At 39.4% G+C, this 15218-nt stretch overlaps 1 protein-coding gene across 1 annotated transcript in view; it reads right to left on the bottom strand.

Moving 5' to 3' along the window:
• MCU (mitochondrial calcium uniporter) overlaps nt 1-15218 on the bottom strand; it is a 215039-nt gene that overhangs the window by 138595 nt on the left and 61226 nt on the right. The window lies entirely within an intron of this gene.

Here is a 15218-nt window from a genome sequence, read left to right as displayed (position 1 = left end):
CATACACATATATCCCCATATCTCCTTCCTCTTGCGTCTCCCTCCCACCCTCCCTATCCAACCCCTCTAGGTAGTCACAAAGCACAGAGCTGATCTCCCTGTGCCATGCAGCTGCTCCCCACTAGCTATCTATTTTACATTTGGTAATGTATATATGTCAATGCTATACTCTCACTTCATCCCAGCATACCCTTCCCCCTTCCCGTGTCCTCAAGTCCATTCCCTACGTCTGCATCTTTATTCCTGTCCTGCCCCTACATTCTTCAGAACCCCCTTTTTTTTTTTAGATTCCATATATATGTGTTAGCATACGGTATTTGTTTTTCTCTTTCTGACTCACTTCACTCTGTATGACAGACTCCAGGTCCATCCACCTCACTACAAATAACTCAATTTCATTTCTTTTTATGGCTGAGTAATATTCCATTGTATATGTGTGCCACATCTTCTTTATGCATTCATCTGTCAATGGACACTTAGGCTGCTTCCATGTCCTGGCTATTGTAAATAGAGCTGCAATGAACATTTTGGTACATGACTCTTTTTGAATTGTGGTTTTCACAGGGTATATGCCCAGTGTGGGATTGCTGGGTCGCATGGTAGTTCTATTTTTAGTTTTTTAAGGAACTTCCATACTATTCTCCATAGTGGCTGTATCAATTTACATTACCACCAACAGTGAAAGAGGATTCCCTTATCTCCACACAGTCTCCAGCATTTATTGTTTGTAGATTTTTTGATGATGACCATTCTGACTGGTGTGAGGTGATACCTCACTGTAGTTTTGATTTGCATTTCTCTGATGATTAGTGATGTTGAGCATCCTTTCATGTGTTTGCTGGCAATCTGTATATCTTCTTTGAAGAAATTTCTATTTAGGTCTTCTGCCCATTTTTGGATTGGGTTGTTTGTTTTTTTGATATTGAGCTGCATGAGCTGCTTGCATATTTTGGAGATTAATCCTTTCTCAGTTGCTTCATTGGCAAATATTTCCCCCCATTCTGAATGTTGTCTTTTCGTCTTGTTTATGGTTTCCTTTGCTGTGCAAAAGCTTTTAAGTTTCATTAGGTCCCATTTGTTCATTTTTGTTTGTATTTCCATTTCTCTAGGCGGTGGGTCAAAAAGGATTTAGCTGTGCTTTATGTCATAGAGTGTTCTGCTTATGTTTTCCTCTAAGAGTTTTATAGTGTCTGGCCTAACATTTATGTTTTTTTTGTTTGTTTGTTTTTCTTTTTAACATCCTTATTGGAGTATAATTGCTTTACAATGGTGTGTTAGTTTCTGCTTTATAACAAAGTGAATCAGTTATACATATACATATGCTCCCATATCTCTTCCCTCTTGCATCTCCCTCCCTTCCACCCTCCCTATCCCACCCCTCTAGGTGGTCACAGAGCACCGAGCTGATCTCCCTGTGCTATGCGGCTGCTTCCCACTAGCTATCTATTTTACATTTGGTAGTGTATATATGTCCATGTCACTCTCTCACCCTGTCACATCTTACCCCTCCCCCTCCCCATATCCTCAAGTCCATTCTCTAGTAGGTCTGTGTCTTTATTCCTGTCTTGCCACTAGGTTCTTCATGACCTTTTTTTTTGTTTTTCTCCTTAGATTCCATATATATGTGTTAGCATACTATATTTTTCTCTTTCTGACTTACTTCACTCTGTATGACAGACTCTAACTCCATCTACCTCACTACGAATACCTCCATTTTGTTTCTTGTTATGGCTGAGTAATAGTCCACTGTATATATGTGCCACATCTTCTTTATCCATTCACCTGTCGATGGACACGTAGGTTGCTTCCATGTCCTGGCTATTGTAAATAGAGCTGCAATGAACATTTTGGTACATGACTCCTTTTGTATTATGGTTTTCTCAGGGTATATGCCCAGTAGTGGGATTGCTGGGTCGTATGGTAGTTCTATTTTTAGTTTTTTAAGGAACCTCCATACTGTTCTCCATAGTGGCTGTATCAATTTACATTCTAACCAACAGTGCAAGAGGGTTCCCTTTGCTCCACACCATCTCCAGCGTTTTTAATCCATTTTGAGTTTATTTTTGTGTATGGTGATAGAGAGTGTTCTAATTTCATTCTTTTATATGGAGCTGTCCAGTTTTCCCAGCACCACTTATTGAAGAAGCTGTCTTTTCTCCATTGTATATTCGTGCCTCCTTTATCAAAGATAAGGTGACCATATGTGCGTGGGTTAATCTCTGGGCTTTCTATCTTGTTCCATTGAGCTATATTTCTGTTTTTGTGCCAGTACCGTACTGTCTTGATTACTGTAGCTTTGTAATATAGTCTGAAGTCAGGGAGCCTGATTCCTCCAGCTCCATTGTTCTTTCTCAAGATTGCTTTGGCCATTCGGGATCTTTTGTGTTTCCATACAAATTGTGAAATTTTTTTGTTCTACTTCTGTGAAAAATCCTATTGGTAGTTTGATAGAAATTGCATTGGATCTGTAGATTGCTTTGGGTAGTATAGTCATTTTCACAATGTTGAGTTTTCCAATCCAAGAACATGGTATATCTCTCCATCTGTTTGTATCATCTTTAATTTCTTTCATCAGTGTCTTATAGTTTTCTGCATACAGGTCTTTTGTCTCCTTAGGTAGGTTTATTCCTAGGTATTTTATTCTTTATGTTGCAATGGTAAATGGGAGTGTTTCCTTAATTTGTCTTTCAGATTTTTCATCATTAGTGTATAGGAATGCAAGAGATTTCTGTGCATTAATTTTGTATCCTGCTACGTTACCAAATTCATTGATTAGTTCCAGTAGTTTTCTGGTAGCATCTGTAGGATTCTCTACGTATAGTATCATGTCATCTGCAAACAGTGACAGATTTATTTCTGCTTGTCTGATTTGGATTCCTTTTATTTCTTTTTCTTCTCTGATTGCTGTGGCTAAAACTTCCAAAACTATGTTGAATAATCATGGTGAGAGTGGGCAACCTTGTCTTGTTCCTGATCTTAGTGGAAATGGTTTCAGTTTTTCACCATTGAGAACGATCCTGGCTGTAGTTTGTCATATACAGCCTTTACTGTGTTGAGGTAAGTTCCCTCTATGCCTACTTTCTGGAGGGTTTTTATCATAAATGGGTGTTGAATTTTGTTGAAAGCTTTTTCTGCATCTATTGAGATGATCATATGGTTTTTCTCTTTCAGTTTGTTAATATGGTGTATCACATTGATTGATTTGCATATATTGAAGAATGCTTGCATTCCTGGGATAAACCCCACTTGATCATGGTGTATGATCCCTTTAATGTGCTGTTGAATTCTGTTTCCTAGTATTTTGTTGAGGATTTTTGCATCTACGTTCATCAGTGATATTGGCCTGTAGTTTTCTTGGTTTGTGACATCTTTGTCTGGTTTTGGTATCAGGGTGATGGTGGTCTCATAGAATGAGTTTGGGAGTGTTCCTCCTTCTGCTATATTTTGGAAGAGTTTGAGAAGGATAGGTGTTAGCTCTTCTCTAAATGTTTGATAGAATTCGCCTGTGAAGCCATCTGGTCCTGGGCCTTTGTCTGTTGGGAGATTTTTTTTTTTTTGGAAAATTTTTAATCACAGTTTCAATTTTAGGACTTGTGATTGGTCTGTTTATATTTTCTATTTCTTCCTGGTTCAGTCTCAGAAGGCTGTGCTTTTCTAAGAATTTGTCTATTTCTTCCAGGTTGTCCATTTTATTGACATATAGTTGCTTGTAGTAATCTCTCATGAACCTTTGTATTTCTGCAGTGTCAGTTCTTACTTCTCCTTTTTCATTTCTTATTCTATTGATTTGAGTCTTCTCCCTTTTGTTCTTGACAAGTCTGGCTAATGGTTTATCAATTTTGTTTTGTTTAGGCTTCCCAAGAACAAGTTTTTAGTTTTATTGATCTTTGCTATTGTTTCCTTCATTTCTTTTTCATTTATTTCTGATCTGATCTTTATGATTTCTTTCCTTCTGCTAACTTTGGGGTTCTTTTGTTCTTCTTTCTCTAATTGCTTTAGGTGTAAGGTTAGGTTGTTTATTTGAGATGTTTCTTGTTTCTTGAGGAAGGATTGTATTGCTATAAACTTCCCTCTTAGAACTGCCTTTGCTGTGTCCCATAAGTTTTGGGTCATCGTGTTTTCATTGTCATTTGTTTCTAGGTATTTTTTGATTTCCTCTTTGATTTCTTCAGTGATCTCATGGTTATTAAGTAGTGTATTGTTTAGCTTGCATGTGTTTGTATTTTTTACAGATTTTTTCCTGTAATTGATATCTAGCCTCATAGCGTTGTGGTCGAAAAAGATACTTGATACGATTTCAATTTTCTTAAAATACCAAGGCTTGATTTGTGAACCAAGATATGATCTATCCTGGAGAATGTTCCATGAGCACTTGAGAAGAAAGTGTATTCTGTTGTTCATGGATGGAATGTCCTATAAATATCAATTAAGTCCATCTTGTTTAATGTATCATTTAAAGCTTGTGTTTCCTTATTTATTTTCATTTTGGATGATACGTCCATTGGTGAAAGTCGGGTGTTAAAGTCCCCTACTATTATTGTGTTACTGTCAATTTCCCCTTTTACGGTTGTTAGCATTTGCCTTATACATTGAGGTGCTCCTATGTTGGGTGCATAAATATTTACAATTGTTATATCTTGTTCTTAGATTGATCCCTTGATCATTATGTAGTGTCCTTCTTTGTCTCTTGTAATAGTCTTTATTTTAAAGTCTATTTTGTCTGATATGAGAATTGTTACTTCAGCTTTCTTTTGATTTCCATTTGCCTGGAATATCTTTTTCCATCCCCTCACTTTCAGTCTGTATGTGTCCCTAGGTCTGAAGTGGGTCTCTTGTAGACAACATATATATGGGTCTTGTTTTTGTATCCATTCAGCCAGTCTGTGTCTTTTGGTTGGAGCATTTAATCCATTTACAGTTAAAGTAATTATTGATAAGTGTGTTCCTATTACCAATTTCTTAATTGTTTTGGGTTTGTTATTGTAGGTGTTTTCCTTCTCTTGTGTTTCTTGCCTAGAGAAGTTCCTTTAGCGTTTGTTGTAAAGCTGGTTTGGTGGTGCTGAATTCTCTTAGCTTTTGCTTGTGTGTAAAGGTTTTAATTTCTCTGTCGAATCTGAATGACATCCTTGCTGGGTAGAGTAATCTTGGTTGTAGGTTTTTCCCTTTCCTCACTTTAAATATGTCTGCCACTCCCTTCTGGCTTGCAGTTTCTGCTGTAAGATCAGCTGTTAACCTTATGGAGATCCCCTTGTATGTTATTTGTTCCTTTTCCCTTGCTGCTTTTAATATTTTTTCTTTGTATTTAATTTTTTATAGTTTGATTAATATGTGTCTTGGCGTGTTTCTCCTTGGATTTATCCTGTATGGGACTCTCTGCGCTTCCTGGACTTGATTGCCTATTTCCTTTCCTATATTAGGGAAGTTTTCAACTATAATCTCTTCAAATATTTTCTCAGTCCTTTTTTTTTCTCTTCTTCTTCTGGGACCCCTATAATTTGAATGTTGGTGCATTTAATGTTGTCCCAGAGGTCTCTGAGACTGTCCTCAATTCTTTTCATTCTTTTTTCTTTAATGTGCTCTGTGGTAGTTATTTCCACTATTTTATCTTCCAGGTCACTTAACCGTTCTTCTGCCTCAGTTATTCTGCTATTGATTCCTTCTAGAGAATTTTTAATTTCATTTATTGTGTTGTTCATCATTGTTCGTTTGCTCTTTAGTTCTTCTAGGTCCTTGTTAAATGTTTCTTGTATTTTCTCCATTCTATTTCCAAGATTTTGGATCATCTTTACTATCATTACTCTGAATTCTTTTTCATGTAGGTTGCCTATTTCCTCTTCATTTGCTTGGTCTGGTGGGTTTTTACCTTGCTCCTTCATCTGCTGTGTATTTCTCTGTGTTCTCATTTTGCTTAATTTACTGTGTTTGGCGTCTCCTTTTCGCAGGCTGCAGGTTTGTAGTTCCCGTTGTTTTTGGTGTCTGCCCCCAGTGGGTAAGGTTTGATCAGTGGGTTGTGTAGGCTTCCTGGTGGAGGGGACTGGTGCCTGTGTTCTGGTGGATGAGGCTGGATCTTGTCTTTCTGGTGGGCAGGACCACATCCAGTGGTGTGTTTTGGGGTGTCTGTGAACTTACTATGATTTTAGCCAGCCTCTCTGCTAATCGGTGGGGTTGTGTTCCTGTCTTGCTAGTTGTTTGGCATTGGATGTGTCCAGCACTGTAGCTTGCTGGTCGTTGAGTGGAGCTAGGTCTTAGCGTTGAGATGGAGATCTCTGGGAGAGCTTTCGCCTTTTGATATTACATGGAGCCGGGAGGTCTCTGGTGGACCAATATCCTGAACTCAGCTCTCCCACCTCAGAGGCACAGGCCTGACACCCGGCCAGAGCACCAAGACCCTGTCAGCCACTCGGCTCAGAAGAAAACGGGGAAAAAAAAGAAAGAAAGAAAGAAAAATATAAAATAAAATGAAGTTATTTTAAAAAATGAAAGAAAATATTATTAAAAATAAAGAAAAATTTTAAGTAATTGAAAAAAAAAGAAAGAGAGCAACCAAACCAAAAAAAAAAAAAAAAAAAATGGACAGACAGAACCCTAGGACAAATGGTAAAAGCAAAGCTATACAGAAAGAATCACACAAAGAAGCATACACATACACACTCAAAAAAAGAGGAAAAGGAAAAATAATATATATATATATATATATATATATATATATAAAAAGGAAGAGAGCAACCAAATCAATAAACAATCTACCAATGATAATAAGCTCTAAATACTAAACTAAAATAAACATAAAACCAGAAACAAATTAGATGCAGAAAGCAAACCCCAAGTCCACAGTTGCTCCCAAAGTCCACTGCCTCAATTTTGGGATGATTCGTTGTCTATTCAGGTTTCACAGATACAGGGTACATCAAGTTGATTGTGGAGATTTAATCCACTGCTGCTGAGGCTGCTGGGAGAAATTTCCCTTTCTCTTTTTTGTTCGCACACCTCCTGGGGTTCAGCTTTGGATTTAGCCCTGTCTCTGCGTGTAGGTCACCTGAGGGCGTCTGTTCTTCGCCCAGACAGGACGGGGTTAAAGTAGCAGCTGATCAGGGGGCTCTGGCTCACTCAGGCCGGGGGAGGGAGGGGTACTGAACGCGGGGCGAGCCTGTGGCGGCAGAGGCCAGCATGACGTTGCAACAGCCTGAGGCGCGCTGTGTGTTCTCTCGGGGGAAGTTGTCCCTGGATCACGGGACCCTGGCAGTGGTGGGCTGCACAGGCTCCCAGGAGGGGAGGTGTGGAGAGTGACCTGTGCTTGCACACAGGCTTCCTGGTGGCTGCAGCAGCAGCCTTAGTGTCTCATGCCCGTCTCTCGTGTCTGCACTGATAGTCGCGGCTCGCACCCATCTCTGGAGCTTGTTTAGGCGGTGCTCTGAATCCCCTCTCCTCACGCACCCTGAAACAATGGTCCCTTGCCTCTTAGGCAGTTCCAGACTTTTTCCCGGACTCCCTCCCGGCTAGCTGTGGCGCACTAGCCCCCTTCAGGCTGTGTTCACGCGGCCAACCCCAGTCCTATCCCTGGCATCTGACCTCCGAAGCCCGAGCCTCAGCTCCCAGCTCCCACCCACCCTGGCGGGTAAGCAGACAAGCCTCTTGGGCTGGTGAGTGCCTGTCGGCACTGATCCTCTGTGTGGGAATCTCTCCACTTTGCCCTCTGCACCCCTGTTGCTGCGCTCTCCTCCATGGCTCCGAAGCTGCCCCTCCCCGCCCACCCCGTCTCTGCCAGTGAAGGGGCTTCCTACTGTGTGGAAACTTTTCCTCCTTCACAGCTCCCTCCCAGAGGTGCAGGTCCCACCCCTATTCTTTTGTCTGTTTTTTCTCTTTTCTTTTGCCCTACCCAGGTACGTGGGGAGTTTCTTGCCTTTTGGGAAGTCTGAGGTCTTCTGCCAGCATTCAGTAGGTGTTCTGTAGGAGTTGTTCCACATGTAGATGAATTTTTGATGTATTTGTGGGGAGGAAAGTGATCTCCACGTCTTACTCCTCCACCATCTTGAAGGTCCCTCCTAGTAGTGACTTCTTGTTGCTAATCTCTAGATTATTTCACCATCTCTTATTTGGTTCTCAGCTCCTCCATTACCAGTGTTACAATTTTCCTGCATAAAATTCCTTGTGTTGTAAATACCTGAGAATAGCTGAGATGGTTTCTGTCTCCCTAGTGAGATTTTGACTGATAAAACCACTTACTGGCAATTTGTATCATTTATTGCTTTTTGAAATGTTAATTAGCTTTTTCATATAGTCTGTGCTTTAATACTGAATGTAACTCCTCAAGTAAAAATCTTAAGCTTGGGGCTTCCCTGGTGGCGTGGTGGTTGAGAATCTGCCTGCTAATGCAGGGGACACAGGTTCGAGCCCTGGTCTGGGAAGATCCCACATGCCACGGAGCAACTAGGCCCATGAGCCACAACTACTGAGCCTGCACGTCTGGAGCCTGTGCTCCGCAACAAGAGAGGCCACGATAGTGAGAGGTCCGCGCACCGCGATGAAGAGTGGCCCCCACTTGCCACAACTAGAGGAAGCCCTCGCACAGAAACGAGGACCCAACACAGCCAAAAATAAATAAATTAATTAATTAATTAAAAAAAAAAATCTTAAGCTTGAATTTATGGATTCTGAGATCAAAATTTCTCAGGGCCCATGCTGAAATAAGGATGGAGAGTGGAGAGGGGAGAAAAGGCAGACGGCGAAGGTCAGTGAACAAAATGGATGGCAAAAGCTTCTCAGGTAATATGCTGGGTGTGCCAAAGTAATGTCAACCAGGGAGTCCCTATGGTTGAGCTATTCTTTGAATCCAGCAAAAGTACCATTAAAAACAGGTAAGGGGGGCTTCCCTGGTGGCACAGTGGTTGAGAATCTGCCTGCCAATGCAGGGCACACGGGTTCGAGCCCTGGTCTGGGAAGATCCCACATGCCGTGGAGCAACTAGGCCCGTGAGCCACAACTACTGAGCCTGCACGTCTGGACCCTGTGCTCCGCAACAAGAGAGGCCGCGACAGTGAGAGGCCCGCGCACCGCGATGAAGAGTGGCCCCCACTCACCGCAACTAGAGAAAGCCCTCGCACAGAAACGAAGACCCAACACAGCCAAATAAATAAATTAAATAAATTAAAAAAAAAAAAGAATATCAGAATATATGGGTATATTGTAAAATTCCTTTAAAAAAAAAAAAACTAAAAAACAGGTAAGGGGGACTTCCCTGGAGATCCAGTGGTTAAGACTCTGCACTTACAATACAGGGGGTGCAGGTTCAATCCCTGATAAGGGAACTAGGGTCTCACATGTCACACGGCGCTGCCAAAAAACAAAACAAAACAACAAAAAAAAAACAACCAAACAAAAAACAAAAAGCTAAGTATACCAACAATGAATGCAGCAAGCGATGATAATGCTATTATAACCTCTAAGAACCTCCACTGAATTATGAAGTTTCTTCAGAAAGGCTCCCCAAACTGGCTAATGATCCAAAAGAAATTTTTTATGTATGAGTAATTGTTAGTGGCTATAACCTAGAGCAATCTACTAAAAATGCAATTCTTTAAGCACAACACAGTACAAACATTATTTTTTTCAGAAAAAATGAATGGAGAATACTATATGGCTATGCAAACCTCTTTTAGGAATTGGGCTAGTATCCCTAAAGCAAGTACTTTGACACAATCTTTGAAAACTCCTGTCTGGCAGGGAAAAGTCCCAAGAGACCATATTGATTTTTGTTTTGTTTTTGGGTTTTTTTTGGCCACACCACGCAGCATGCAGGATCTTAGTTCCCAGACCAGGGATCGAACCCATGCCCCCTGCAGTGGAAGCACAGAGTCCTAACCACTGGACCACCAGAGAATTCCCCCAAGAGACCATATTTAGATGACCATTGATGTTTCAGCAAATCAAACTGCTTTGACTTATAGACACAAACTCATAATGATGTAATACTAATAACAATAATAACAACAAAATATAAACTAGCACTTAAATAGTACTTACTATATTTATGTGCCAGGCATTGTTCTAAGTACTTTATATATTTAACTCATACAGTAATTCTCACAACTCATTGGGATGGGAACTATTGTTCCCCACTCCACCTCAAATTATAGACAAGGCTTAAAGACATAAAGTAAATTTCCCAAGTTCACACAGTAAGTAACAGCTAGAATCTGATCCCAGGTAGTCAGAGTCCAGTATCTGTGCTCTTAACCATTATACTATATTTTTTCCCTAACATGGTCAAGGTCATACAGCTAAGTAGGTGGTGAAGCCAGGAATTCAGTATAAGTCACACTTTGTTATGAGACATGTGGGTTATAACTCTTTAGTTCTTCCCTGCTAAACCCTCAGAAGTCTTTACCATCACACCAACAAACAATGCCTGTGAAACTGGGCAATGGGCATAGCATAGTATGGGAACTCCAGTGTCATTTGTAACTCAGCCAACCTGCATGGTATACAACAGAAAGAGTAAAGTGTTTATGGTCAGAAAAACTGGGTTGAAGGTAAATTTGCAATTAATTGGCAGTATGCTATTAAACACACTATGGGCTCTGGAGTCAGATAGACACGTTAGGTTGGCCAAAAAGCTCGCTCCATAACATCTTATGGAAAAACCCGAACGAACTATTTGGCCAACCCAATAGATTGAAATCCTGGCTTTGAGACCATTGTGTAGGGTGATAAAGTTTATGCATAGAACAAAGGCACCTGGTCAAGAAAGCAAAATGGGGATGAAATTCTGCCCATGTTCAGCTCACCAAGCCATCCACCCTGGAAGGGGAGCTCCATTTTCTAGAAGAGGTGGCACCTAACCCAGGCCCTAAGCTGCTGACTAGTGTGGCAGCCCAGAAGAACTTTCAGTTATTTTACTGGTTCACCACAGGGGGTGCCTTTTTCTATTTCAAAAGTGTCTCATAAGCTAGTGGTGACTTCCTACTCCAGTACTTACTACTAGTTAGGTAATGTGGGGCAAGTTACTTAACTTAACCACTCTAAACCTCAGTTTCCTTGTGTGGAAAAAGTGTTTGAAAATAGTACTTCCCTCCTAGTGAGGTTTTGAGGATTACATAAAATGATGCAAGTAAAGTGTGTAGTACAGTGCCAGGCACTGAATAAGTGGTCAATAAATTGTAACCAATAAATTATAACAACCATGTGTAGTATCACACCTCTCTGAGCCTCAGATTCCTCGTCTGTTCAAATGAATACCATCTACTTCATAAGCCATTTCCATGAATGTTGAATTGTGACAATAAGAAAGCATTTTATAAACTACTTCATATTTACTTATAATTTTTATCTAAAGCATTAGCAAATATAGAAAGTTCTTGGTACCTAGTGCTTAGTAAATGCACGATGAACGTTAAACAATATTGTTGCTGTTAGAATTGACCATTTATTTAACAGTTTTACACCATATATTCATGTTTTGGGTATTACTTATTTTAGGGAGAATAATCATGCTCATGGATCATTTTAAATTGTGAGAGGAAAATTAACTCATTAGAGAGCTCTGTAAACAATACAAATTTAAGGGGTCTAAGACTAAGTGGTATCCGGTCCAAAAAAAAAAAAAAAAAAAAGCCACAAATACTACAATCTATCAGGTTTGAAATAACTTCTAAAAAAAAAAAGGAAAAATCATCTCAAAGAACACTAAACCTTCTTGCTTAATATTAGAACCTCTCAATAGGAAAGACTGTGTTTTATATCCACATGACACACATAAATCACCAGATTTACACATAGTGGCAAAGTTGCAGTTTCTCTGAACTTGGAAACACTGTTCCTTAGAAACTGCCTGTTGATCCCTTTCAACTTCAAAATAAATATTTGATCCTGTTCCCTTAAGAAAAGAGCTCTTTCCACCCCTATGGCAATGTTTGGGATATTTAAAGCTTCTATAACCGTAAATTCCAAGCTTATAGTCTCACAGCAGCCATAATTCAGCTACAAGGAACATACACCACAGGCCTACAAACCAGTGGATTTAACAGGCCTCCAATTCTGCAACTGAATGATGCTTACTGTGACCATACAGCAGGAAAAACGCAAAATAAAACGAAGATTTAGATTGCTATCAGATCTAAGATTGCTATCAGATCTTATCCTTCCTCCATGTCTCTCTATCTTCCAAATGTGCTCACAAGTTTTGTTGTCATTTTGTTGCTATTCAAGGTTATTAACACCACCAGAATGCTTGCTACACATTTGCTGATACAGTATTAAAGAACGAAAAGAATGTTTTCCCAACTTTATGCCTGTATCTTCTTGGCACTCTAACAAAAAGCACATTCTATATTTACTGTGGATTATTCTCCCCATCAAGACACATTTTGATAGGACAGAGACCAAGAAGCTCTGTATTCAAATCTGAATCTGTCACTAAATAGTGTTATGTCCTCAGTAAATCATTTAACCTCTGTGAGTTTCCTCTGACATAATGTATGAAAAAGATTTTTTCTATTATAAAATGATATACATATGGAAATAATTATTTCTGCCAATACTATGTCATACAAATAGGTATAAAAATTCCTGTTTTATGCATATGTATGGCTGAGTCGCTTTGCTGTGCACCTGAAGCTATCACAACATTGTTAATTGGTTATACTCCAATATAAAATAAAAAGTTAAAAAGAAAAGAAAGTAGAATATCCAGTGAGGAAAAAAAAAGAATCCCTGTTTTAGTTATTTCAATGCACGATAAAAGAAAAGTGAAAGTGCTTCTCAAGAATAGAAACATTCTACAAATGCAAGCCTTATGAATTCCATCATCTTTTAATTCTTTGGAATCTTATTAGAGCACCTGCTACAGGTACTACACACAAATGGCTCAATCAAAAGGTAATCATAATTTGGAAACTTCTGGAAGCATAAGTATTGACAGTTGGGATAATCAGCTTCATCAGCAATACAATCTGTTTGCCAAAACCTGCTGCATTCTTTTGGCTTGTTTAGTAGCATTTCATGTGGCGCATGCTATCCCACAAGGGCAGTAAAAGTAGAGCTTCAAATATGCCTATCCTCACATCTCTCAGGGTTACTCAGGGCATGGGACACCTCCAGTTAATAAATGAGGAAAGTCTGAGCAATCACCTAAACATATGAAATAAAAGATAAAGCCAGAAGTGGAGCAATAAATAGGCTTAATTCACTGTTATTTTTCCTAGAATGCACTGCCTTCCTTGGGGCAGGACAAACCTCCAAACTGAAAACAACAAAAAACCTCCCTGTTCTTTCTCCCAAGCTTCTTTACTACCTGAGAATCATGCACAACAGAGCACAGAAGCAAAAAAGTTTGTCCTATGAGGCATTTCAAGGGATTAACTTCATGTAATCTTTGGTTTCTACTTGGCAGCTCTACAAACTATATATAAACTGACCTCCAATAAGATCAAGGCCAGACTCATGTGACTCAAGCTTCTCCATTTGGGAAGGAAACACTAGACATCCAGCAAAATAATCTGTCAAAGGACAAGTCTCCCTGTGTCATGAACAGGCAGATGAACACGGCTGCCAAACGTCAAGTATAATACTGAACTGCTATTGCTAATGTGCACTTTCCACATTTAGAGAGGAATTATTTTCTTTACTTAATGTGCATTAATTATTACTAAAGCACAACATCTCTAATCTCACATATAAACATACCACGAAGAAATAAAACAACCACCTCAAATGGCTTTAAAAGACGACTTAGCTAGAAGCCAGAAACACAATAGTTCCAAAATTATATTCCAAAATGAAATACTTGTGTGCTAAATAGTGTACAAATATGTTGTCATTGGTACAATATTTTGCTAACAATGTACGGCAACACTGGTATCACATATCACAAGTTTAAAATGGCTGCTCATCTAGACCTGAGGTCCACAGATGAAGTAAATGCTGATTTGGTTTTAAAACACTAAATATGTTTCAGCTGCTGAAATGCATCACCAATTTGAACTTATACAGAGAACATAGTCCATAAAACATAACAAAACAGTGTGCAAATTTTCACAAGGCAGAAATGAGCAATGATTTTTTTTTTTTAAACTAGATGTGTGTTTAAAGTTGAAACACAGAGGTTTTGACACAGAGGTTGTTATTGAAGATTTGCATCTGATAGACGATCTATGCTCCTGTGGCCATAATTTATATGAAATGTATTTAAAAACCATTTAAAGTCAAATTTAAATTTTGAAACTCTTCAAGGTATAGTCTGTTCACTTTAATTTTTCTCTCTTTCATGAAAACTGTGTTATGGTTTCTGAGGAGCTGGCTGGCTGACTCTGAAGGTTCACAGATGCTCCAAACCTCATCTGGGATTGTTCTCCTGTGCCATCTTCCCTTTCCTGACACGTAACAACTATTTTGGGTTCCAGGACTCAATTCCAACATATGTGCGCGGAGGGTTTTCCCACACCACCAACAAGCAATCTTGAACACTAGCAGGGTGTCCGAGAATTCAACTGAATTCTGACACTATCTACCTGGAGAGAGAGTCAGAAACTTAGGAATAGCCAGATGGAACAGATGCACAGGGCAAGGTGTGTGGGCAGGAGGGCCTCTCCAGGCAGACCATTTCCCCTGCATCTCCACATGTTCACCAACCTGGAAGCTCCAAGCAATGATCTCTGAAGCAGAAGATCTGAAAAGACAAACTAAGGACCACTGATTTCATATCAGAGGCCATTAAAAGGGCTTTTCTGATGTAATGACATTTAAAACAGTGTAATTACACAGAAAGCATTTAAAATTGATCCTGAGAGCTGATTTTAAATAGGAAATGGATTAAAGGTATAAATGGGCAACTCACAGTGGGAAAAACATGAATAGCTAACAAATATTTTTAAAATACTCTACCTCACTTGTAATCAGGAAAATGATTTAAAAGACTTTTAAGATTCCATTTCATATCCATCATACAGGCAAAAAATAAAAAGCCTGACAATAACAAGTGTTGAAAGGATATGGAACAATGTGAACTCTTAAACACTGCTGGTGAAAAAGTAAATTGCTATGACCACTTTGGGCAGCATCTGTAAAGAAAAATATGTAAACCTATATCCCAGCAATCCTAATCACAGGCAAACCACAGAAATAGCCTGGCACATGTACCCAAGGACACTTGTACAATAATGTTCACAGCCACATTTTTATTAGAAAAAAAACTGGAAATAGCTGCATGACTATCAATAGGTGAA

Source organism: Eschrichtius robustus, chromosome 7, assembly GCF_028021215.1.
Source record: "Eschrichtius robustus isolate mEscRob2 chromosome 7, mEscRob2.pri, whole genome shotgun sequence".
Lineage (NCBI taxonomy): Eukaryota > Metazoa > Chordata > Mammalia > Artiodactyla > Eschrichtiidae > Eschrichtius > Eschrichtius robustus.
This window is presented reverse-complemented; position numbering and strand designations above follow the sequence as displayed.